Source organism: Lepidochelys olivacea (genome assembly GCF_965140295.1).
Source record: "Lepidochelys olivacea isolate rLepOli2 genome assembly, chromosome: 11".
In the NCBI taxonomy this organism is placed as follows: Eukaryota; Metazoa; Chordata; order Testudines; family Cheloniidae; genus Lepidochelys; species Lepidochelys olivacea.
This window is the reverse complement of record NC_140421.1, coordinates 74,603,326-74,629,061: the sequence shown is the minus strand read 5'-3', so window position 1 is coordinate 74,629,061 and position 25,736 is coordinate 74,603,326.

The window sequence follows — 25,736 nt, the reverse complement described above, 5'->3', positions numbered from 1 at the left end:
TTTAAAACAAAACAAAAATCTGAAAACAGTCAAACCATTTTGTTTCAGTATTTTGCAAATGATTTAAATTTGATTTTTTTAAATGATTTTTTGTTTCAAAATATCCTGAAAAAACGTTTAAAAATGATCAAAATCAAAATGAAACATTTTGTTTTAAGTGAAACGAAGTGTTCCATTCAACCCAAAATTAATATTTTTTCCAGCTTTTTGGTTCACTGACAGTTTTGAAAAGCTTCCTTTTTGTTTTGACCCAAAATGATACTTTTCCTCTTTTTTTTGGCATTGCCAGCAAACTGAAAAAAATTCTTATTCACCCAGCTCTAAGTCATCGGTACAGAATTCTCCGGAGTGGCCCCTTCTCAACAGCTCAGTAATTCAGCACCAGATTAATTTTCAGTTCATACCACTGCCCTATCAATGGGACAGGGTCTGCTTAGCTTTAGAAGCCAACACTGACTGAAGTGTTGCGGCCCTTAGGAGGGGGGTCTCTGAACAACAAATTGAAAAAGACTCGCCTGAAAGCCATGGAGAGTTCAACAGCTCGTAAGTGGTGTCACTGTCAATTGCTTGCCTCAGACCTCCTGTTAAACAGACTCTGTGCATAAAGTAAAAAATATTGAGGCTTTGAAAATCTGCGTCTGAGTCTGGAATGCACACACATCTGCACTGCATACAAATGGTACTGCCTAGATTTGATCCTACAGCTACTTTATGCAGCACAGCAGATTCCCAAGGAAGGCATTCAGTTCCCAGGAACAAGGAGGTGCTGATGGTTTGGGTGGGAGTGGGGAACTGGGAGTTTTTCAGTCCCATGCCTCACTTTCTTCTCTTCAATTCAAAAGTGAAATGAGCGTGGTAGGTCCTAACGTAAGCCCAAGTGGGGATTTAAACATTAAACCACAGTAGCGGTTGCTGCAGGACTCTTGCCTCAGACTGGACTAGTACATGAAGGTCCCACCTGAAATGGTCTGGCAATGTTGTCTGTAGACACTCACAGACCCTGTGTTAAAGCCTGGAGCCAGCCAACATTCTCAGTTCCCTCACCATCAGGAGCCTATACAGTTCTCCCAAATGTTCAGTGAGAAGGAAATGCACAAAAATGGTTGGTTTGTTTGTGAAACACAGAGTGCAGCCACTTATGAAACTTCTCTTGGGGCTACAGGAGGAAAACAAAGGAAGCTACTTGCATGATACTTATTATTCAGTCACCAGTGCAGAAGGCTGTATTCTCTCATAGTCATTTTAACTCCCAGGGGAACTGAGAGTATTAGAAACCTTAGCCACAGCATCAGATTAACAACATCATTCTCCTCCATTCTTTCTTCTACATGTCAGAACTATTGCACCACTTTTAGAATACCAAACATTCGGATTCAGCTAACTTGTATCGGGGGGGTGGGGGGGTGGACCCTGTTGCCAATTCCAATTTAATTTCTTTGGGTTCCCTCTTTAAACAAATCTAATTCTTGGCACTTTTGCGTTACCATGTAAGAAAGGAAGCTGCAGGGTGTGACTTCCCTTCTCCCCCACACCATGTCACAGGTCAAATTCAAACTTGGCAGCAGTGAAAATGCTCTGTGTGTGTCCACCTCAAAACTAAATAGACTCCAATCTCGCAGCATTCATACACCATTAACAAGTAACAACCCATTATACAACAGGATATTATTTTCACTTCCCCCTCTGTGGTCATTGACACAAGTACGAGTATCAGCTACTGCTACATACCCACTAGGGGGAGTTAGAGGGTAACTTGTTGCCACGCTGATTAGTATTGTAAACATATGCTTGGAAGGATTAATTTTTTTAATTGGTAAACATGGATTTCATGGTGCACACACAAACCAACACAAATATTTCCATTGATAAAATCAAATTTTTCAGATAGGCAAAGTAAAAAAATGCTGCTGGGGAACTTAATAGAGTTTGATTTAAGGATATTCACTTTATATCGTTTGACGTGATGGTGACAATTAGTGTTTTAACAGTTGTAAAGCTTTAACTTTTGGAATCTCATCATCTACTGTCATTAAAGCATTAAAGTCTCCCCCCCACCCATGACTTCCCGCAGCTCTGAACATTTACATTGATAAATGTAAATACAAATGCTTAAAACCCATAACTTTGTGTTACTGTGAAAATGTACATTGATAACATTCTTAAAAAATGCTTAAAAATAAACACTGAGATTAACTATTGAAGTGATTAAATTCTGCCAAACCTATGTAAAAGGCTCTAGAGGCATAAGTAAGGTGCTCTCAGTTCAATACCTGGACATTTTCAGCATACGTTTCTATATAAAATAAGCTTACTTGGAAATTGCACTAATATTATTATTTAGTTGTAGTCCGTGACACAAACACATAGCAAACCAGGGAGCTTATAATATGTGGACATGAAGGCTTCCCCATACCAATGAGCACTGTTTATAGACTCCGCAGGAATCTCATCAGATCAGCATTCAACCTGGTGGAACTGGCATTCACTTCTCACAAGTTGAAGTGTCCAATTCTAATGTGAGTGAAGAAGATCTAACTAGTTTCAGGGGTGGGTGGCAGGAAAAGGGTGGTGGTTTTCCATGTTGAAGAAGACAACAATGATCTGATTTGGGCTGCGTTCTTTTGAAGAAGTCAGAACGACAAAATAAACTACAAGCTGGAGGGGCTGTTGAAACAGGCTTGAAAGTCAAAGAGAGGATAGCAAGGGTGGCACAAGGAAGAGTTGGCCTCTGCTAATTCAAAACATGTGTTTTTTCCCCTGACTGGATTCTGCTGCTCAGAGACAACAAGGGGTATTTCAGTTCCACTCAAGCAGGCATTCCTGGGCAGAAGGCTTGTGGCAGCCATCTTGGCTCCTGTGAAGATAAGTATCAAGCTAGTCAAGCAAGACTTGTGTTTTGGGGAGGTCAGAGAGGCAGAACAATTTCTGGAGAGATGTGGATGCTCCCTCCAGGCAAGAGAAATCAGCCAGAACACTGGACTATGATGAAACCTCAACTCCTGCTTGGCCAATCTGTAGCTGGCTGATTCTGCTGGAAGTCCCACACAGCCCATACATGGTTTACACATTACACATGAAGGGTATTTTCTAGGGCTGGCCAAAAATTTTAGAAGATGCCATAGTCCCGCCAGTGTTTGAAATATCAAGGCAACTTGAGCTTGCCCTCCCCTCAACCATCTTATCAGTGTGCTTATGCTGGGAGTCTAGACCCAATCACTCTTGTAAAAATAAGGTTCACATTATTACATCTGGTGATTTTTCGGTATTGTTTAGTTGTGTAATGTGCTTAAAAATCTGATAGACACCCACTGGGGGCAAACTGCTCACCCCACAGTAAATGAGTTTTGGAGTAGCTCATTCCCTAAAGCCATTATTGCATATGGGCAAACCTCCCAGAATACATCCAACCACAGTTGGTAATGCTGCCTGGCCAGACTGCATATCCCATGATGCGCTGCAGTCTCTCACTGTGATTGAGCCGTTGCCTTGCCTCATGGGAGTACATTGGAGTGGGAGTACATGGGAGTCTGATTGTAGAGAAGGGCCATAGGGAAGAATGGGGTACGAAGAATCTGGAAATTCAGCTCCATGAGAGCTCCATGAGGCATGAGGGCAGTAGGCAGACGCAGAAATTAATGTCAACCTGACCAAAAATGAAACATTTCAACTTTACCAAACGTTAAAACTATATAACTGATATACTCATATCATTGCAGTTATTATGCTATTTTTAAAAGAACAAGCAAAGGACAAAATATAAAATCCCAACCTTGTAACGGTAGAAAGGCTCAGTCTCTGCATTATCTTGTTTTTGTAAAAATTGTCTTTTTCACCCCATCACCCTGAACAGTTTGTTACACCCAGTTGTCATGTTACATTGAAAATGAACTTTTTGCAGGGACCGTTTACACTGTACAGTGTATAAGGGGGCACTGTTATAAAGAATATGTAAATAGATAAGATTTTATATGAAAATTCTTTGGTATATCCATCACTGCACATATTGTTCACTAAGTGTGAAATCCTGGCCCCAGTGAAGTCATCAGGATTTATGCCATTGATTCAATGGGGCCAGGCCTTTACCCTAACACTGGTTCTCAAACTTCATTGCTCTGTGATCCCCTTCTGACAACAAAAATTACTACACGACCCCAGGATGGGGGACCAAAGCCTAAGCCCCACAGCCCCAGGTGGAGGGGGGCAAAGCCAAAGCCCAAGGGCTTCAGCCCCAGGCAGGGGGCCTGTAACATGAGTCCCGCTGCACAGGGTTGAAGCACTCTAGCATCGGCTTCAGCCCTGGGTTGTGGGGCTTGGGCGTCAGCTTCAGCCCCCAGAAGTGGGGCTTGGGCATTGGCTTCAGCCCCAGGCCCAAGCAAGTCTAGCACCAACCCTGGTGACCCCATTAAAATGGGGTCCCGACCCACAGTTTGAGAACCATTGAGTTGTCTATGGTATTAGCAGGAAAGATGAATGGGAAATGGTTTTCCCATCCCAGGAGAATGTTAGAAATTTTGAAAAAATTTCCCATCCGAAATTGGGACAAAAATGTGAAATCTCCGAAGTTTTCGTGAATCAATAATCTGAAAAGAAGTTTCAGATTGGGCCAGTTGAAATGTTTCATTTCAATAATTTTGGAATGATTTTTTTGGGTTTTGGCCTTTTAAATAAATTCACCGTTTGTTAGCCTACATTAACTAAAACTTTGAAACGAAAAGGTGCTTCCAACCAAATGTCGACACATCCTGTTCTGACACTTTAAAAACTACATTTAAACCTGTTATGAAGCAGGAGATTTTGCCAAAGCCAGCTCTTGGCTGCAAACAGTTTCAGTTTCAACAAATCAGGATGATTTCAGCAGGCGTTCAGTACCGAAATACCTTGAGGATCTGGGCCTCAATGTGAAGCTATCACAATCTGGTCCAATATTATTCAGTGTACTGTAAAGAACGGCTCCAAGAATAACCAGTGGATGTATTGAGCTCCATCTTGTAGTTTCCAGGCTGCCTCCTCAGGGATCCAGAGTTACTATGAGTGGAGAGAGACACTGGGGGCAAGGTGGGGATCTGGACAGGCCACAGGTGACCAGGGATGTGCAGAGGCAGTGAGTGCCAGAATGTTAACAAGAGTCTGACATGTGGCAGTACTGATGAGGGACCAAACTTTGTTTCCTGGCCCCAGCCATGGGTGAGGGTTACAAATGGTTAGTGCCCTGTCCCTGACTCTAGTGGCGGTTATTACAGAGCCAGGCTTTGGAGTGGAAAGGGCACGTGTAGGAGGCCCGGAGGAACGAGGTTTGGTGTTCTGTGCAGGTTGGAACTTTCTGCAGTAGTCCCGGCAACCTGGGGACTGAGGTGGAGATTTTCAAAGGCACAAATAGAAGTTAGGTTTCCTAAAACTGCTACCTTGGTAGCAAAATGCTCGTACAGCAAAATGCCAGCAGCCAGTCTCCACTATTGCAGCAGTGGAACTATACACACTGGTGAGAGATTTCCCACCCAGGATATAGGCAAGTTATTGTTACTGGCTGGGTTAAACCACAACTGGCGAGTGTAACAGCCACTCTTCATTAGGGATAAATATAAGAAACAATGACACTCCTTTATGGAACCAGATGGCCGAAACAATAGGAGTCTCCATCTACAACACAGACTCGTGCAAAACTGGAGTAGAAGCCAATCTGTGTGACCCACAGGGTTTCCCTGAGGATTGAGATAGTAAATGCAGGGGCAAGGGCATAGACCGGTGGATTTCAGCGGGTGCGGGGGGGAGAGAAGCAGAAGAAATCCCAGAGATGCTGAGAAAGAAACATCAGAAAGCCAATGATGTAGTTAGGAGAAGCATTGGGAACATGACCTGAGAAAAACCAAGAGAGAGAGAGAAAGAGAGAGAGAGATTTTGGGCTAAGTGTTGGCTGGAAAGTGGCGTGGAACTGTGATGAAGGAAATTGTTTCCTGTTGTTCAATTCCTGCCATGCTCAGGAAAACAGGACATTGTACATTCATTGTAACTAAACAGGATTGCATCAAAGTAACATCTGACTTTTATGACCGATTTCATCTCTTAACTGAAACAATCTGCCAGATCCTGAATTTTGGCCAACCTCTCAGGTCAAAAGGGGTAACAATATTGTGCTCATGCTTGTCATAGTTGCAAATACTTGTGGGCTAGATGGACGCAGTTATGTGTAAGTCTCCATTTTCTTCACCCAGGTGATGCAGGTGAGAGGCCAATGACCTGGAACTCAGGAGGAGACCTGAGTTCTAGTCCCAACTTTGCCACTGACCACAGAAAAGTCACTTCTTTGTTTCTCTCTCACCAGGTGTCTGTCTTGTCTATTTAGGTTGGGAAGTCTTCAGAACAGGGACTCTTGCAATGTATTTGTACAGCACCTAGCACAGTGGAGCTTGTAGATAAGGCCAGTAACAACACATCTAGCCTTGTCAGTTGTTTTCCTTTCAGCTGGGAACCTCTGAGTGCAGGGGGCCAGCCATTAAAGGAGAAGCCCTCTGCGCTTTTAAGAAACATGATTTTCTCCTTCACTGCCTTCCTTTTTAATCTTCTCTCCTGTTTTTTCTTCTTGCTGTTGCAGCTGGGTGACTGAATGCTGATGAGACAGTATTAGGTCCAAACCCAGACAGCCATTTCCCAGTAATTGGTTCAGGTTGACAGAGAACTGACACCAATGTTTGCTTGGGTTATTGTTGAGTAAGGTTATCCCATCAGCCACAAATATTTTAGAGGAGGAGTGTGACTGTGGTATGTCTGAGGTATCGACTTGTGTGGAGATTGGAGAAACTGCTGCCCTGTGCTGGAATACGGTATGCTGCTTAATGTAGCAGCTCTCCAGCATCTGCTGCAAGAAATGCTAGTTCATCCCATTGATGTTATAAATGTCCGGGCCAGATTGTGAACCCCTTACTAACACTGGGGATCAGGCCTGTCAAGAGAAATTTGGGGCCACCATACTCCATACTTGCTGTGGCTTACCCCCTTCCATGTCACTCCTGTTACTGAGGTTTTTGGGGTGGGCCTGAGCTAAGGCCCCCAGTATAGTTGTCCCCCCCACCCCTGCCTTTCCTCCCCATATCAATCCTGCTGGGGATCAGTTACTCATATACGTAGCCTCGCTGAAGTCAGTAGGATTACCCCTACTGCTCATCAGTGTACAGGATTCACAATCTGGCCCTGATTTTCCATGACACCAAGGCCCCTTAATGCCAGAGTAGGATAAAAGGGGTCTCAGCATAAATAAGAACTGGGCCCTGTGAATTCGAATCTCCCACTCCCTTTGGAATTCATCTGATATCTATAAGGGCATGGCTCATCATGCAGTACGACATTCACATTTCAGACTTCCTGGCTCAATAACACTGCTAAGCTCATCTGCACTTACCTCGCAGTCTTTTTAAATATTTGAAAACTTAAAAAAAAAAAAAAAAAAGCAATACTTTCTACTCATTGTTAAAATATGAAGTATGCCACTGTTGATCATGCTGCCCCAGAGATCACATGGTACAGTCTAATTTCTGTAAATATGTCAGGTTTCTGGGGTCTCTCATTAGACACAGTATGAAAGCAGTAAGTGACTGTGGTGGCTGGATAAACACTTTTCTGCTTGAGGGATGTAACAGGCAGCAATATAGCTTGTATCACTACAAATGCAGCTAGGAATTTGGGGTCTGATTCTTCTCTCTCACATACTGGGATAAAAATCTGTTGACTTTAAAGTTGCTACTCCTGATTTACACTGCCAAGAAGACTCGGGGCCATTTTGTCTAAGCTGATCTGAAACAAAAGCACTCAGAGAGATGTCAACATGTAGCTACAAAAAAGGTTTCCTAGTTTCAGCAGTTTTCCTTTTGCCCTCACTCTCCCGTCATGTAAAAGATTCCTCCTTTTGTTTTCATCATTACCATTACAACATTTCTTAAAACCAACCAAAAACAAGATTAGATGTATGCCTGGTAAGAGCAACTTTCAAACTATAAAACTGAAATCAGAATTTAAACTGGGAAAAACCTTTCCCTGTTGACCTTGTTGTTGCTGTTGTTGGCATCTCCCGTCACTTGACGGATGAGTGTTCAGCTGATGTTGACTTAAGTTCTGGCTTTGTTTCTATGGCTTCTCACATGGGAAGCGAGTCTGATCCTGGATTTGCAAATCATAGAATCATAGAATATCAGGTTGGAAGGGATCTCAGGAGGTCATCTAGTCCAACCCCCTGCTCAAAGCAGGACCACTCCCCAACTAAATCATCCCAGCCAGGGCTGCAACTTGAGACCATTACTCCTTGTTCTGTCATCTGCTACCACTGAGAACAGTCTAGATCCATCCTCTTTGGAACCCCCTTTCAGGTAGTTGAAAGCAGCTATCAAATCTCCCCTCATTCTTCTCTTCTGCAGACTAAACAATCCCAGTTTCCTCATGTAGTTGTTACTAGGGGGAGGGTTTGAGTAACTGCCCATACGACGTGGTCTCTTCTTCTGCAGAGACCTCAGACACCAATCCTCACAAATGGACATAGTCTCAGGGCACAGACCTCTTCATGTAGGGCTGTCCAGTGTAACGAGTCCACAGATTTTAATGTCTGTCTTGCATGCTTTGAGGTTGGCCTTCAAGGTATCTTTATATCTGAGGATGGGTTGACTCTTAGAGCAGGTTCCCACTTTTAGTTGTCTGCAGAGCACTGCTTTCAGCATACAGGAAACCTCCGCTGATGGGGGGGTCTATTCAATCTACAGCGACTCAGGGCCCACACCAAAGTAATTGAACAGCTATGAAGAGAGCTCCCATTTGCTGACGACTCTGCTCTCATTGCCCCCACACTCGAGGACATTCAGTTTATTGTGGACTGCTTTGCCTATGCCTAAAAATGCTTCAGTTTTACAGTCAGCCTAAAAAAATTGAGTCTTGTACCAGTCAGCATTGGCCCACCAGTACTCCGAGCACCATGATCCCATAGTCACAACTGACAAAAATCTCCCTCAACTTGGTCAGGAAATTCTGTTCTCTGGCTAACGCACTTTACAGCTATGCCACGTGGAATAAGACCATTCAGCACTTGGCAAAGGCCAGCTTGGCATTGGTCACGCTGACCCACAGATTCTGGAGGGAGCGTGGAGTCTGATAAAAACCTACCACGCTTTTGTACTCACTCCAGGGACGCTGGAACGGGGGGGCCACAGGGGGCCATAGTCTCCCCACTTTTTACCAGTCGTAAGGGCAAGCAATGGGGGCAGAGGGGGAGGGGTCTTGGGGGAAGAGGTGGCACGGGAACGTGGCCTCGGGGGAAAGGGGCAGCGTGGGGGTGGGACCTCGGGGGAATATGTGGCACAAGGGCAGGGGCTCAGGGAGAAGGAGCAGCATGGGGGCCGGGCCTCAGGGGGAAGGAGCAGTGCTGGGAGAGGCGGGGCCATGGTTCAGACGCCGGTGCCCCCCTCCCTCACACACACACTTTTAGAGACTTTGAGCTGGTCCTGACTCACCCCTCTCCTCTACGGCGGTGAGACAGGGATACTTTACCAAAGCCACATCAAACGGCTGGATAGCTTCCAGCTTCGCTGCATAAGATCCATCTGCAACATCAAGTGACAGGGCAGGATCCCCACCATTGAAGTCCTTGAGTGGCATCAGATCTGTGGCATCAAGAGCATGCTCCTCAGGGCTCAGCTTCACAGGGCTGGGCATGTGGCCCATTATTGATCGGCAAGGTCCGCAAAGAGACAAGGCGGGGGAGGTAATGTCTTTTATGGGACCAACTTCTATTGGTGAGAGAGACAAGCTTTTAAGCTTACACAGATCTCATCTTCAGTCACTTCAGAGCTCTGTGTAGGTTCGAAAGGTCTGTAAAGTAAGGCCTGGTTCTAGAGAAGCATGTACGTGAGTGCTTATCTTTAAGCACTTGGAAAGTAGCATGTTTAGTCGATAGATCACTGAACTGCAACTCCCATGACTGGAGGGCTAGACTTGACTCTGTCACTGACCTACTATGTGACCTTAGACAGCTGACTTTATTTTTAGTTCCCTACTCCACTTTGTTCGATTGGACTTTAAACTGGTTGGGGCAGTGACTGTCTCTCACTGTATGCACGCATTATTGATATTTAATAACATCTAGCTCTTATAAAGCATTTTTCATCAGTGGATCTCAAAGTGCGTTACACAGGATGTCCATGTCATTATCCCCATTTTACAGATGGGGAAACTGAGGCACATGGAGGTGAAGTGACTTGTTGTCCCAGGTCACCCAAGAAGACTAGTGTCAGAGCTGGTAATAGAACTCCATTCTCCTGAGTCCAAGCCCAGTGTTGCCTGTCCACTAGAGTATACTGCTCTGATGAGAAATGAATTTGTACTGTCCTAGGTGCTGTACAAACACAAGACAGTCTCTGCCCCTGTCATAACCATACAGCTAAAGGTAGCCTAGAATTCCTCCTTACCTGTAAGGGGTTAAGAAGCTCAAATAACCTGGTTGGCACCTGACCAAAAGGACCAATGGAGAAAGAAGATACTTTCAAATCTGTGGTGGGGGGGGAAGGCTTTGTGTGTGCTCTTTGCTTTTGTGTGTTCTCTGAGGAAGCAGAGAAGCATCAGGTCAGAAAACTCCTCCTCCTAAAATCATCCTAAAATGAGTCTCAATATTGCAAAAAGAGTAAGTAAGAGTAAGGCAAGACGTGTTAGATTATCTTTTGTTTTTAGCTTGTGAATTTTCCCTATGCTTAGAGGGAGGTTTATCCCTGGTTTCTGTAACTTTAAAGTTTTGCCTAGAGGGGAATCCTCTGTGTTTTGAATCTGATTACCCTGTAAAGTTACCTTCCAGCCTGATTTTACAGAGGTGCTTCTTTTATTTTTTTCTTTATAATAAAGTTCCGTTTTTTAAGAATCTGGTTTACCTATTTGGTTGGTATATTATTCTCAAGCCTCCCTAGGAAAGGGGGTGAAGGGACTTGGGGGGATATTTTAGGGAACAGGAACTCCAGGTGGTCCTTTCCCTGAATCTTTATCTAACTCACTTGGTGGTGGCAGCAGTACCCATCCAAGGACAAGGAAGGATTTGTGCCTTGGGGAAGTTTTTAACCTAAGCTGGTAGAAATAAGCTTAGGGGGACTTTCATGTGGGTCCCCACATCTGTCCCCTAGAGTTCAGAGTGGGGAGGGCACCCTGACAGCCCCAAAGAATTTTCAAACTAAATACACTAGCACTGTGGGGCCCAATCTTGATCAGGGCATCTTGGTGCTACTGTGGTGAACCGTATTCGCTCAGTGCTTAAGGCACTTCCAAGAGCTCTGCTTTGTTCTGTGTGTGTCCAGTTCCAGCCTGGCAAGGGCAGCCCCGCCAATATCACAGTTACCATAATTAAAAAAATGGTTTCCCAGTCTGAGCCTATCTGAGGAAGTGGTATAGGCTGGTATGTTCCCTGTTAGTAATGGTACAGAACGCAGAGCAGAGCTGCTCCTTCACTCATGGCACCAGTGACTAGTTTTGTATTCCAGAGGAATGGCATTTGTGTCAGTCATTAGTGAAGCCCAAAATGGGCCCAAGGTTCAGCCCAGACAAATTGCCAAAAGTTCTTATTAGAACTGGGTGGATTTTTTAAACTGGAAAATGCTTTTGTTTCAAAATGGCCTTTTGCCAACATTGAAATCTCCCATAAAGATTATTTCTTAAGTTTTCCATGCATTTTTTGCACGTTTTATGAATTTTTTTTGTTTTCAATTTCTTCGTTGCTTTGTCATTTTCCATTTCCAATATAAGATGTTCAAAGATGGGTTTTGAAACATTTTAATGTATCTAAGCTGCCCCCAAAGATTTCTTCTTTTGAAAAGTGTTGAAGACAAAACAGAAATGGCTTTGAAATGTCTGAAAAAAGTCACAGCACTAGGTCTTATGTGAAATGGATACTTATATCATCACCAAACACAAAGGGACCGTAATGTTTAATTACTACTGATATGCCTCAGGTAGGTTGATATGCTCCTCCCAACAATCCTGCAAACAAAAAAACGTTTGTGATGCTAACAGGATAATTTTTCACTATGTCTTAGATAAGAGCAGAGTAGGAAAGAATGACCTGAAACTGAAATATTTATCTGACACTGGACTAGAAAGTCAGATCACCTTAAATCCACATCCCTGAGCAACGTACTTAAGCCAACTTAAGTTCCCATATAGAGAGCACTAGGTCTTCTGTTGACCTAGCTACCACCTCCCAGGGAGGTGGATTACCTACACCAATGGGAGGGGCTCTCCCATTGATGTAGGTAATGTCTACATTGTAGCATGTAGGTAATGTCTACACTGTAGCATTTCAAGTGTAGACAAGAGGTTTTTTTCTTTCACTTGGAGCTGTGGTCAGATGTTGGCTGCATGTGTATTCATTCAGCATGCTGTCCCAGCTCTGCGCAGATAGCGGAGATAGCAGACTCGGTTTTCAGCAAAGGCACCCAGCCAGGTTTATTGTTGGTGAAGCAGGGTAATAGTACCTGGCAGGCACTCCGGAGAGAGTAGGACACGTATGCTCGTGACAATGGATGCAGCTCAGTCAGTGGCGGGACTTTCCATTCCCCCCTCGGCTGGACAAAGACACTCCCTCTGAGATACATCTTTATACACCAATAAGAATAAATGATGTATTTCCCCTGAGGTACCAGGGTGCCACCCTCTGATGTATCAGGGTGCCACCCATTGTCTGGTATATGTTGGTTTGATTAAAACATCTTTATCCATCATGCTGTCATCGTGACCTTATCCTTACGGGTGGGTCAGTGTGTTCCTATTCTCTTTGGGGAATGGGCTGGTTGTGAGGTGTTTTGGTACCACCCGACTGGAATGTGATTGCGTGAGTGCTCTGTGCCCAGCACCTCTTAGGAATGTGCGTTTCTGCAATATAAGCCCTGTGCTTGCCAGATGCTCTGAGCAGGGCCTGCCTCTTGCTCACAAACTGACTTTGCTTCATATCAGCAAAGTTTTGACCACTACTTTAGTTCAGGTCTCAGGCCTCATACCAGGCCTCTGATACAAGGGCTTATGTTTCAGGCTCTCTTCCTACTACAGGAGCAACCTGTTAGCAACAGCACCAGCACAGAAACGGTTGGAACTAAGGCCTGGTGTACACTAGGAAGTTAGATTGTTAACCTAACCCAACCTAACCCCCAGCATAGACAGCATTAGGTTGATGGCCGAATTCTCCCATTACCTAGCTATCGCCTCTCCGGGAGGTGGTGTACCTATGGGGGAATCGGCATAGGTAGTGTCTTCACTGATGCACTGCTGTGGCACGGCTGCAGCATTTTAAATGTAGATAAGCCCTAAGACGCTGTGGGAAGGTGAGCGAGAAGAAGGATGGCTCAGTGGTTCGGATGCTACCGGATCCATGGGTTCAAATCCCTGCTCTGCCACAGGCTTCCTGTGTGACCTTGGGCAAGTCACTGAAGCAAAGATTTTCAAAAGTGACATGATTCTGGATTCTCAGCCTGAGCACCTTTAGGGGGTTGGATGAAAAGAAGCGGTGACTTCCCAGCACTTTCTGAAAATCAGGCTTAGAATCATAGAATCATAGAATAGAATCATAGAATATCAGGGTTGGAAGGGACCTCAGGACGTCATCTAGTCCAACCCCCTGCTCAAAGCAGGACCAATCCCCAATTAAATCATCCCAGCCAGAGCTTTGTCAAGCCTGACCTTAAAAACTTCTAAGGAAGGAGATTCAACCACCTCCCTAGGTAACGCATTCCAGTGTTTCACCACCCTCCTAGTGAAAAAGTTTTTCCTAATATCCAACCTAAACCTCCCCCACTGCAACTTGAGACCATTACTCCTTGTCCTGTCATCTTCTACCACTGAGAATAGTCTAGAACCATCCTCTTTGGAACCACCCCTCAGGTAGTTGAAAGCAGCTATCCAATCACCCCTCATTCTTCTCTTTTACAGACTAAACAATCCCAGTTCCCTCAGCCTCTCCTCATAAGTCATGTGTTCCAGACCCCAATCATTTTTGTTGCCCTTCGCTGGACTCTCTCCAATTTCTCCACATCCTTCTTGTAGTGTGGGGCCCAAAACTGCACACAGTACTCCAGATGAGGCCTCACCAATGCCGAATAGAGGGGAATGATCACGTCCCTCGATCTGCTGGCTATGCCCCTACTTATACAGCCCAAAATGCCATTGGCCTTCTTGGCAACAAGGGCACACTGTTGACTCATATCCAGCTTCTCGTCCACTGTCACCCCTCGGTCCTTTTCCGCAGAACTGCTGCCTAGCCATTAGGTCCCTAGTCTGTAGTGGTGCATTGGATTCTTCCGTCCTAAGTGCAGGACCCTGCATTTATCCTTGTTGAACCTCATCAGATTTCTTTTGGCCCAATCCTCCAATTTGTCTAGGTCCCTCTGTATCCTATCCCTACCTGCCACCATATCTACCACTCCTCCTAGTTCAGTATCATTCGCAAATTTGCTGAGAGTGCAATCCACACCATCCTCCAGATCATTTATGAAGATATTGAACAATCTTGCCTATGATGAATTTCTTGCCTAGCTTGCCTATGATGAATTTCTGCAGATGAAAAGCAAGATGCTGCAAGGAACCTGGGTCACCTGATATCCCCTATTAGAAGATTCTACATCACCCAAGACATGAAGAAGACTCTCTTCTCTGCCATGCTGCAGGACAGGGAAAGAGACAGAGGCCCAGGGTTTCCCAAGGGCTTGTACCCTTGGGTGAAAGTTTAAATACATATGTCTTTGAACATTAGTTTCCTCAAAGGAAAATGAATCAGTAAATATCTCCCAGGGAAATACAGGTTCCTTCATTCTATTCCAGAAGGTCACAGTTTAAAACGAACATTATGTCAGCAGGAGTGCACAGGTTTCATTTAATTATAATAGGTGTCTACAGAATGTGTTTTTACTGCATCCAACTGCCTGTATGCAAATTTTTAAACCAGTTCTGAACCTAATGCAATGATAGTATTTCACATATACATACATACCATAGTTAATTCCTTCGATTTATAAAATCACAATGCCCCACAACGTGTATATGGTTTGGAGGTAACTAGTTTGACTCTCAAAACGGAGACAGTCCATGCTACAGCTGCCAAGTGGATGAAAGAATTCAGGCTCTGAATCTGGCAGCTTTAATCACTTTAAAAATCATCTGTTGCTGCAAAAGATCTCCATTTCCTTTCACACAAGCTCCTAAATCAATTTCAAGTGCCCTACTCTCAAAGCTGAAGTTACTAGTGTACACAGACTTTGGGATCCTGCTGGTTGCGTTGGACTAAGTGCATCTGTTTTAAACTGTAATCATCTGGAATAAGGAAAATTAAATATATCATAAGGATCTATTTTTTTACATGTTGACAGGTTTAGGGTTATGAGTGAGGAAATGAGACCTTCAATGGGAGCTTATATAGTAGACAGAGGTGAAGTAGTCCAGTTAACACTGGTATCTAGCTTACCTGTTTCCTTTCCAAATGAAGCTGCTAGTGCCACTCCGTAAGATCACACATGAGTGTGTTTCCTGACATGTCTTCAGTCCTGATTATGCAAGGACTTATGCTCCCCTTGCACAACCAAGTAATTCCATTGACTTCAATACGATTACTCTCAGGCAGCCGGTCAGCAGCCTTTACGGGATCTGTGTATGCGTACGTGTATTCTCTGCTAGATGGGTAGGCACCATTTTTCCAAAAAGTGGAAAGGAGAAACTGCCTAATCCTGAGAGCCATAAGAGAGATGCCAGAGATGGCATGGTGCTGCACAGCAGCGGCCCACCGGGTCAGGGCTGGACAGCCCCAGTGGACAATGGGGACCACGTCCCAAACAATGGGAGCTCAGTCCTGGGCAAAGCTCACTTACCCCTGAGAGATGTCTCTTTCTTACCCTTTGGCAGCACTTGTGTAGCCTGGCATGTCTTGTTCAACTCTTACACACACACACTTTTGCACTGCTAGCTACACTTGCACCAAGACAACATGCCCATGCAGGCATATACTCATGCTGCCTTCATTGCCTGTCCCAGTCCCACCTGTTTTTGGCCTGCCCACTCACGCCCCTTGCACCTCTTACTAGTGAAGGAGTCCAGGAACTGCTGGCTAAATCCCACGTTACAGCTACCCTGACAATAACAGTCCACAAGCCAGAAACACATCATGTACTAGCTCAGACTGACAAAGGCTTTCACGCCCCGCCCCCATTTCATTCCTGTCCCATCCGTCCGTCCGTCCCCATGTCCCCCCGGTAAGGAGGAAAGCTGGCTCTCCCCCTTTGACTCTTGCTTTTCAGCCACCACACCAGAAACCAGCCAGGGAGTTCTGCAGGCCCCAACGTGGGGTGCTAGAATTTGGATCTCTGCAGCTAGACAGTTATCATTTATGTGTGAGTCTGCACACTCCTTCTGGGTCATTGTAACTTCTGGCCATTGTTGGACTTTCAGCAGGGCTCTTAAGGGTTGCTGGCTCATCTGCTTGTTTGTTGTTATTCGAAGCTGCATCTTTCCAGGCTGTAGTATTTATTACCTCCCCAAAAGTGCCTTAAGTCTTCTTCAGGCAATCAGTTAGGATTCCAGTCTAATCACACAGTTACCCTTTTATCTCTTCGAGATCTAGCCAAGTAGCTCTGGAGTCTGTTAGCCCTCTGATGTCATATCTTGGCCCGTAGTTTGCATATTTGATTTTTGCCAGTATTAATCCTGTAAACATTTGCAAGAAATCACAGAGAATCCTTGGGGAAGCACTTCCACCCCTACCCCCCCCATCCCGTTCCAGCAGATTCTGCCCATGCTTCACAACTCATATGGCAAAAGCCTGCCAGAAAAGGAGAAGAGGAAAATAAGGGGCTGAAAGGAACTGGACACAGGCAAGAGCGGAGGGGCATTACCCTCTTAATGCAGCAATGTCTAAATGACAATGAAAGATGAAGCCAGTCAGGGATTTGTTCCTAGAGTGACGGACCAAAGAGACAGCTTTAATATCTATGGAGATTAAACAAACCCAAGAATAAGGGAGTGAGCTATTTTCTTTCCAGTCAGTTGATTTTCACAGGGTTTGTTATTGGTTCATTTTATTTTTTGAACATTCTTTTCCCTGCTGTTTCAGAAGCCTTACAAAGCACAAGACAGACAATGCCTGGCTGGGGCCCACCAGTATTGTTTGTATACAGTAATGCCTAGCGGCCCCACTGAGATCTGGGCTCTGTTGTGCTAGGGAGCTGTAAGAGGCAGTCCCTTAGACGCTACATTAATTCTTCAGCTCCAGGAGTAGCAACATATGCTTTCCAAATTCAATCCCCACAGACAACCCAGGCCAGGGAGTTGTTACAAGTGAGTGTCTGCTGGGGACGTGAATTGCTGGGCATTCCTAATGCTCCAACCCAGGTGAGGCCAAAGTGTGACCCACATGAATACCAGGGTGAATCTATATCCCTGCTGTAGTGGATCACGTGTGTCTCTGCAATTTAGGCCTTTATGAATGGACCGTGGTCTTTATCTCAAATAGGAGAGGCTCAAGTTTTTGCAACCAGAGCTGCCAGGCTCATTTCCTGCAGACAACCCCAACCAGAGGCATGGTTAAAAGGGGTGGTGGGAATACATGGGATTAAACCTCACACAGACAAGCCCACCAAGACAGGACATGTTAGCATTTGCATTTACAGATGGGAAACTGAGGCACAGATTAAAGTCTGTGGCAGAGCTGGGAATTGAATCCAGGCCCCCTGTCTCCCCATCTGGTACCTTTCCTGCAAGACCATCCTTTCAAGAGAGAAATAATTGAAGCAAGCCTACAGAACACGTGACTACCTCCACACCCTCCCTCCGGCCTGTGTGTCAAGCTGCATGGGATTGTCCTGCAGGGAGGGAGGGAGAGAGAAATACTCTTCGCATTGTAAAGATTTTATTATAAACAAACCCACCACAGCACATTGGAATTTGTAGTGATTAAAATTCTTTAAGGAAGGGGGGTTGAACACAACACCCTGTTGCTGGTCCCACCTTCTTGTCTAATCCCTGGTGTTGCCATGTGGCTGATTTACTGGACCCAATAATGTCGCTCCCACTAATATAATGAGAAATCGCAGGCTGCACCGTATTTCCTCATGCATTTCACATCCCAGCCAGAGAAGTTCAGGGCTGGGTCAGATTTCCCCCCCACACCCCCCTTCAGCTGATTTCCCACCCCCTTTCTCGGAGCTGGGGTTCTGCTTCGTCCCAACTGAGTGTAATTCATAGCTCAAGAATCAAAGGAGCTGAGGATACCTTGATTGCAAGCAGGAGGAGGCAGCTCCCTTTGGGTTCTTTTCTGAGTCTCCTGGGTCGTGCTCATGGACAGTGCAGCCAGCACATACCACTTTGCACACAGCACAACAGAACTATAAGTGTTGCACACTGAAGTCTGCACAGCCAGACTGCCCGCTCCCAGCCACTCTGCGACCCACGTTCACCACCATTTAAAGCAGGGAATGCTAATTCAATCAAGTAGAGCTCCTGCTTAATGACTTCAAAAGGAGATACAGCAGCTTTGGACTTCACATTCTTTCTCCCGCTTCCATACATGGCCCACTTTCACGGGTCAGGATCAGAAAGGGACATGCATTGGATAGGACATGCATTGCATTGGCTTAAATCCCTGCATTCTGCACCGCTGTCATGCTGATTTATCTAACCCTAAACTCCACTATGGGCGGCTAATGGCAGGCTACTGAAAGCCATCCACGGGAGATTTACAGGCCATGCCTTGTCATCACGTGATCGTGTCTCAGCGAGAGAAGATTTTGTCATAATATCGAGGGGGAGGGTTGAGGGAACAACAAAACCAAGCTCTGAAGTATCTTTACAGGGAGACATGCTTTTCCCAGTGGAGCTATTCCCCGGGGGAACAGAAATGATACAAAATGACAGTGACTAGGGTTAGTATTATTATTTGTATTATAGTAGCACAGTCAGGATCGGGACCACTTTGCACTAGGCACTGTACAAACATATAGTTAGAGCTGGCCCCTGCTTTAAAGAACTTACAATCTAAACAGACAAGGCAGAGAAATGGCATTGTTATCCTCTCATTAAAGATTGGGAACTAAAGCATAGAGGGACTAAGGCCCAAATCCTCTAAGGAATTTAGGTGCCTAACTCCTACTGGAAGTTAGGAGCCTAAAAACCTTTGAGGATCTGGACCTAAGTGATTTGCCCAAAGCCACACTGGAAGTCTGAGCCAGAGTCAGGACTTCAGCTCAAATTTCCTGAGCTGCTGCCCAGTGGTTTACTTCAATACTTCAATCGGCAGCCTCCTTGCCCCACCCCCGCGCCCCGTGTTCCCTTTCCCGTCACTGCAGCTTTTTGTGTCTGATTCAAATGTCCCTTCCCCTGCAAACAAAGCCCACCTCCCGTTTGATCTTGATGGGATGCTGCAATTACCAGGGGTTCTCTCACTGCAAGCAGCTGTCTGGTCAAGCACTCAGCATCGTGACTTCCCTGAAAACGAGGCAAAGCTTTTTAAGAAAGCCCCATGTCCCAGGTAAACGGAGTGACTCAAAACTTGAGACATTTCCCCCAGAATGGGAAAAATTCAAGTCTGTTGAGATATGGCAAAATCTAGTGTTATTTAGTCATGAAAAGGAGAAGGGATAGACCCACGAGCAGAACACTCTTCACTCCTGGCACGCTGCATGGGCATCACTGTCTGCTGCTCTGTAGCATCCTGCAGGATCACAAGCTTAATTGATTACAATGGTTACACTGCATGTGGTGAGGGGTCAGATCAATCTTGTTACAAGGACCCAACCTCCCTTGCAGGTGGCCATGTTATGGGAGATTTTCGCCTTTGGAATATCAGTCATTCAGTCACTGCCAGAAGCCAGGCTCTGGACTTGGTGGGTCAATAGTCTAATCTGGTATGGCCTGTTCCTATGAAAATCCTTCTTTAACACCATCAGGCCCATAGATTTGCACTAGAAGGTGTGTAGCTACAGGGGTGGGCTGGACAGGTATAGAGTCACGCAGCCAGTAGACTAACTACATCCACCTTCTGCAGCTCTCCCAGGCAGCCTGAAAGGGCTGAGCTGGAGCCTGACTGTCAGATCTCTGTCCACCACTCCTGTTGGGTTCATTGACTGCTGCTGGAAGCTTAGGGGTGTGACTTTAAGCTCCCAGTTTTGAAAACTTTGCCCTCATCCAGGTGACACATTCACATTTAAAAACACAGCCTCAACAAAATCAGCCCAGCAAAAATCTTCAGTCAAAGTCCCATTCTGGAAGAGATCAGGAAGCCAGATGCCAGGTCTGGCCATCGCTACAGGCCGGGAGCACTGTGTCCCACCTCTGGGCAGGAAGGAAGAACTCCCATCTTTCTACTGTGACTCCTCCAGTCATCTTTGTAATGGGGGAGCCAGCGCCAGACCTCCATCGCTATGACCAGAAGAGCAATAGGACTGAGGGCTAGGTTGTGTGGAAGCAGCAATTAAACTAGCAGAAACCCTCACCCACTAAAAGGGGTTTGGACAACACACAGCCGCAGGACAAAAGGGAAAAAGACTATCCATGAGTCTCAGTTCAAACCAGCCCAGCTATAGCAGAGACACAGCTCACACAGTGGCCTGAGCTATATACATTGATGCTTAGATTTCCTATATCTAAGTGCATGTGTAGTGTGGGACTGAGGTATGCAGACTCCCAATGCACATCTGCAAGCTAGGTTTGCACACACACATCCCGACATGCCATGCTCAGCCAGGGGATTGTGTCCCTCTTGGGAAACAATAAGTCATCTTCAGTTCTCATAGCTTCCCCCCCACATCCAAAAAAAATCAACTATATTTCCTCCTCCCCATGCTTTAGAACAATAAACAAAGAAGCTAGAAGCTGACATAGGTTTCCTTTCCAATTCCCCCACCCCATCCCAATCACAAATGTAAACATGAGCTTTGTTAGAGTACAGTTGTTCATAATGGCTGAGCTATCCCCATTGGTTTTATGTGTTTAATTCGAGAAAGAGAAGTGTTTGGCTGATTTTACAGGAATCCTATGTAACAGAGATGTAGCTGTATGTATGTGAGTATATGCAGACAGTTAATATAAAGTACGCCATCTACTGGTACATAAAACTCTCTAAGATTGTTCATTTGTAGGATCAATAAAGCTATTGTTGATGTGCCCTGCAAATGGTTTCCATGTTACACAGCTCTTAACTGTGTGACATGGATTGTCATGTCTGGTTGAGATGGGTGAAAGGATACTGCTACCCAGGCATATTCTTGTTTGGGGGTTCTATTATTCACAAACATCAATATTCTTTCCCTTATCTGCTCCCAAGGCAGATCAAATAAGCCTGCCTAAACTATGCTGCCCACTTATAAAGGATGTTTCCAAGAGTTTTCCCATTACAAACATTAAATGTACTGGCAATCTTAATGGTTAATATTTTCCAAGTTTGTCTCTCTGTGTGATGTCTATGTGGGGCTTTTTGTTTTGTTTTTCTGCTTTTTTAAATAATGGGCACGGCTCAAACAGTTTTAGGAGACAAAGGTTTGTGCATCTTACTCCAGTTTCTTGGGAAAAGGCAAAATCCCTTGCTGCTGAGTTTCCTTACTAATACGTGTTAGGATAATGCCCAGAGGCTCCAGCTGAAATCAGGGCCCCACTGAGCCAAGTGCTGAACAGACACATAGTAAGATAGAGTCCCTGTTCCAAAGAGCTTATAAACAAACAAAGACAAGCCAAATCGAAAGCAGGCGAGGAAACAGGTGCAAGAGGTGAAGTGGGTTGTTCAAGATCACACAGCAGATCTGGGACGAGACAGAGACAGAATACAGGGTGAAATCCTGGCTCCATTAAAGTTAATGGCAAAGCCACCATTGACGTCAGTAGGACCAAGATTTCTCCCCAGATCTCTTAACTCTCTGTCTGCTAGACCACACCACATCGCTTACCACATCACATTGAGATGCTATAGTTAAGGTGACAGTATGTCTGAAATAAAAAATAGGGACATCTTTTAGGGTCATGACTTACTCATCTCAAGATCAAAGTATGCTTTTATTTAAAAAAAATACATGCTGGTGTCACCACTGCCAACTTCTGACTCCACAACAGCACGAGTATATTTATCTCCCAGTAATCAGGGCCCTTACTCTCAGAAGTATTTAGGCACTGTACTGCCATTGAAATCCATGGGAGTTTGAATCACAGAATCATAGAATATCAGGGTTGGAAGGGATCTCAGGAGTTCATCTAATCCAACCCCCTGCTCAAAGCAGGACCTATACCCAACTAAATCATCACAGTGAAGGCTTTGTCAAGCCTGACCTTAAAAACTTCTAAGGAAGGAGATTCCGCCACCTCCCGAGGTAACCCATTCCAGTGCTTCACTACCTTCCTAATGAAAAAGTTTTTCCTAATATCCAATCTAAACTTCCCCCACTGCAACTTGAGAAAATTCCTCCTTGTTCTGTCATCTGCTACCACTGAGAATAGTCTAGAGCCATCCTCTTTGGAACCCCCTTCAGGTAGTTGAAAGCAGCTATCAAATCCCCCCTCACTCTTCTCTTCTGCAGACTAAATAATCCCAGTTCCCTCAGCCTCTCCTCATAAATCATGTGCTCCAGTCCCCTAATCATTTTTTTTGCCCTCCGCTGGACTCTTTCCAATTTTTCCACATCCTTCTTGTAGTGTGGGGCCCAAAACTGGACACAATACTCCAGATGAGGCCTCACCAACACTGAATAGAGGGGAATGATCACGTCCCTCAATCTGCTGGCAATGCTCCTACTTATACAGCCCAAAATGCCATTAGCCTTCTTGGCAACAAAGACACATTGTTGACTCATATCCACCTTCTCGTCCACTGTAACCCCTAGGTCCTTTTCTGCAGAACTGCTGCCTAGCCATTCGGTCCCTAGTCTGTAGTGGTGCATGGGATTCTTCCGTCCTAAGTGCAGGACTCTGCACTTGTCCTTGTTGAACCTCATCAGATTTCTTTTGGCCCAATCCTCTAATTTGTCTAGGGCCCTCTGTATCCTATCCCTACCCTCCAGCGTATCTACCTCTCCTCCCAGTTTAGTGTCATCAGCAACGGTGAGGGTATAATCCATGCTATCCTCCAGATCATTAATGAAGATATTGAACAAAACCGGCCCCAGGACGGACCCTTGGGGCACTCTGCTGCCAACTAGACATGGAGCCATTGATCACTACCCGCTGAGCTCGACAATCTAGCCAGCTTTCTATCCACCTTACAGTCCATTCATCCAGCCCATACTTCTTTAACTTGCTGGCAAGAATACTGCGGCATTTAAAGTTAGGCATTTAAATACCCTGGAGGTTCTGTGCCTTACTGTATCTATGTATTTATCATGAAACACTAACAGAGTCTTAACATTCATTTTGAGCAACAGAATAGGATCTACAATCATTCAGCTTCTCTCTACACTCCAAACACTGGTCATTACACTGAACTGTGGCTCCTGATCAGCCCAGAGCAAATTCTACTCCCTCTAGCTATACATCTTGTACAATTGTTTCTTAGTTATAAAATAAATTCCCCAAAGTTCTGATTCAATTCAAAACTGGAACATTTCCAAGGTCCCAAATGATGTTCCCAAGATACAGACATGAAGGACTACAACAGTCCCATTTGAACAGTTACATATGGTCACCTTAATCAGGGTGGCTTAGAGACTCCTAAAGGACAGACAAATTGATTGCTATGAAGTACAACATTAGAAAAGACAATGCATCCGATGAAGTGAGCTGTAGCTCACGAAAGCTCATGCTCAGATAAATTGGTTAGTCTCTAAGGTGCCACAAGTACTCCTTTTCTTTTTGCAAATACAGACTAACACGGCTGTTACTCTGAAATGGTCTAGAAGTGGCCGAAGCAACCAATATGAGTCACTTGTAATATTTTAAGCCAATGAATTTACACAGTCCTGAGATAGGAAATCATTGTTAAACAATTTAGACAGTAGTATTATTATTACTGCTAATTATTTGTGTTACATTAGCACCCAGAGATCCCCCCATCATTGCTAGTGCTCAGTTGTGCTAGGTGCTGTACAAACATGCACTAAAGATATGGTCCTGGAGTCATGAGAAAGGCTGATACCTCCTCCAACTTTAACCAGTCACCTGCCTCCCCAGTCTGGCCTCGCTGCTTCTTTGCCCTACAGGGATTTTCGGCATCCTGCAGATTATTTCCTGTAGCATGCCAACAGACCAATGGAGGATTGGGTTGTTTAGTGTCTCTGCAGGAATGACCTTCCCTTTCTACATATTTATTTCAAATCCATTAGATCTCCCTTTGTGTGAGACAGGATAATAATTAGCCAATAGATTTGATAGCCTTGAGTGATAGAGGATTGAATGTGGGTAATGAAGATTTTGACACAGGAGCAAAGCAGGGAAACATTCTCAGAAGGGTGTTTGATTAGAGCTGGCTGATGGAGTGACATAGATCAGAGCATCAAGGAGAAGACAGTAAAGGAAAATACATGGCTAATCATCACATGGCCCTCTCCCCCAAATGAAAGACATCCATCCCCTCTGACCTGCTCTGAATCGGAAACATTAAGCAAAGCTCCAAGACTAAGGGAGTTGGTGCCCAATGCTATCGACTTTCCATGGCTCTAATTCTCCCATGTCTCCTTACTGAGAGCAGGGCTGTGGGCCATGTCAGCAATGGGGTGGACCTACAGGCTCAAGATGTGCAGAAAAACAAATGAGAATAGGAAATGTCACTCCCTGATTGGCTAGGATTGATATGACCTATGTGTGGGGGGCAGGGGGGTTATAAAAGACATTTTCTGGGATAGTTATGGCATTACACATTTCCATCAGTTTAAACTCCTTGGATACGAGCAAGGCACTGTTTGTTGGTGCAGGGGAGGGGAGGTGGGCCTTGCTTTATTTAGATTTACTGTCTCTGTGAACCTCCAGGAACTTGGTAACAGAAAAAAGGAGAAAAATTGGCCCAATTCTCCAGCTTTGCATGGCTCTGCGAGCCCAAAGGGGCTGCAAACCAGATGGATTCGACCAGCTGGGAATTTCCCTGGTGTAGGAGGAACGTCCAAGCTCATGCCAGCTGCACTCCTGGGCTTCTAGTTTAACGGACATGGCCCGGGCTTGTCTGTACTTCCTGCTGCTTCCAGCTACAAGAATGGGCCATTGAGGCCATATGCAGACAGACATGTTCAAACAGCCCTGAGCTGTGCAAATGATCTTAATACTTGAGTACCCCATGCATATAGACTGTGGCTCTCTGTTCTCCCCTAGTGGTTAATCCACATATAGGGGTCTATGAGTCTGCAATAGCCTTTCAGCTGCAGAACATGGACACAGAGAAGGGACATGACATACCCAAGGTCACATGTCAATAAAGCACAGCTGGGACCAGAAGCCAGGTTCCCCGATTCCTAGTTCCCCTCTGTAGCTGCAGTAGCTTCTGTTCATGGGAACAATCTGGATTTGAAGATGAAATGAATCCAAGCCACCTCTAAACTGGAAACCTGAACTGAATCATTTAGAAAGAGGGAGAAAATGTTTATTGTATCCAAGAAATTCCGGCTCCCCATTACCTAAAAGAGAGAAAGAATCTTTAGTGAAATATAAAGCTCTACTTCTGAATGTGTTGCTGGCCTGGGGTGCTTAGTCTGGAAGAGCCCATAATTCTTTGACAAATGTATTAGAGAACAAGGCTCAAGCCACCCAGTCAGGGCCTGTACTCTAAGCAGTCTTTACCACAACGTCAGAGA